Source organism: Myotis davidii, unplaced genomic scaffold, assembly GCF_000327345.1.
Source record: "Myotis davidii unplaced genomic scaffold, ASM32734v1 scaffold1913, whole genome shotgun sequence".
NCBI lineage: Eukaryota > Metazoa > Chordata > Mammalia > Chiroptera > Vespertilionidae > Myotis > Myotis davidii.
This window is the reverse complement of record NW_006284439.1, coordinates 151142-152814: the sequence shown is the minus strand read 5'-3', so window position 1 is coordinate 152814 and position 1673 is coordinate 151142. Positions and strand designations below refer to the sequence as shown.

The following is a 1673-nucleotide window of genomic DNA, read 5'->3' as shown; positions in this document are numbered from 1 at the left end:
CTAGAGAATATTCATCTTGCTTGACTAAAATGTTATGCCCATTGATTAGTAAACTCCCTATTTATCCCTGCCTCTTGTCTGTGGCAACCATTCCACTCTTTGATTACATGAATTTGAATATTTTAGACATTTGATATAAGTGGAATTGTGCAGTATTTGTCTTTTTGTGACTGGGTTGTTTTACTTAGCATATTTGTTTAAGGTTCATCCATGTTGTCATATATTGCAGAATTGTCTTTTTGTTAAAGCTGAATTGTAATCCACTGTATATACCACATTTTTGTTCTCTTTTTTTTTTTTTTAACTCTCACCTGACGATATTTTTTTCCATTGATTTTTAGAGAGAATGGAAGGGAGTGGGGGGGGGGGAGAGAGAGAAACATTGATTGGTTACTTCTTGAACATGCTCCAATGCAAGTGGGTATTGAGCCTGCAACTCAGGTACATGCCCTTGACCAGGAATTAAACCCACTACCCTTCTGTGCATGGCCTGATCCTCTAACTACTGAGCAGCACTTTCCAGGGCCACATTTTCTTTATTCTTTCATCTGTCAAGAGACACAGAGGTTGTTCCCAAATCTTGGCTGTTGTAAATAGTGCTGTAATGAACAGAGTGCTGATATCTCTTTGAGATATAATTTTAATTATAATTTAAATAATTTTAATTAAATACCTAGACATGATACTGCCAGATTATATGGTAGTTATATTTTTAATTTTTTGAGGAAACTCCATACTGTTATCCATCTTGGCTGCAACCTTTTGTATTCCCACCAACAATGTGCAACATTTTGTATTCCCACAACAATGTGCACGGATTTCCATTTCGCCACATTCTTGACAATATTTGTTTGGTTTTTTTTTTTTATAATCATCATCTGGACAAGAATGAGGTGTTATCTTATTGTTGTTTTGATTTGCGCTTCCCTGGTGATTAGTGACATTTTTTTTCACATACCTGCTGACCCTTTTTATGTCTGCCTTAGAGAAATGTCTATTCAAGACCTTAGCCCATTTTTAATCAGGTTATTAGTTTGCTTTGTTTTTATTTTTTTACTATTGAGTTGTAGGAGTTCCTTATATTTTTTAAAAATTAACCTATCAGTTTTTCCCTGCCAATAGCACTCTCACAAACATGGTGAACGTTCCTAAAACCCGCCGAACTTTCAGTAAGAAGCGTGGCAAGCACCAACCCCACCAAGTAACAGTACAAGAAGGGTAAGGATTCTCTGTATGCACAGGGGAAAGCAGCATTATGACAGGGAGCAGAGTGGCTATGGTGGACAGACTAAGCTGATTTTCAAAAAAAAGGCTAAAACTACAAAGAAGATTGTGCTGAAGCTTGAATGCGTTGAGCCTAACTGCAGATCTAAGAGAATGCTGGCTGTTAAGAGATGCAAGAATTGTGAACTGGGAGAAGATAAGAAGATAAAGGATGAAGTGATCCAGTTCTAAGCTTCATATTTTTTTATTATATGACAATAAAATCTTGATATGTTCACTTAAAAAAATTAACCTATCAGAGGTCAATTTTGTAAATATTTTTTCCCATTTCATAGGTAACCTTCTTACTCTGTTGATTGTCTTGCTATTTTGAAGCTTTTAAATTTGATGTAGTGTCTTACTAGTTTATTTTTGTTATTGCTTGTACATCTAGTGTTCTATCCAAAAAT

At 35.3% G+C, this 1673-nt stretch overlaps 1 pseudogene; it reads left to right on the top strand.

The window, feature by feature from the left end:
* The first annotated feature begins 1134 nt into the window (after window positions 1-1134).
* On the top strand, window positions 1135-1455 carry LOC107185041 (annotated as a pseudogene).
* The last annotated feature ends 218 nt before the right edge of the window (window positions 1456-1673 follow it).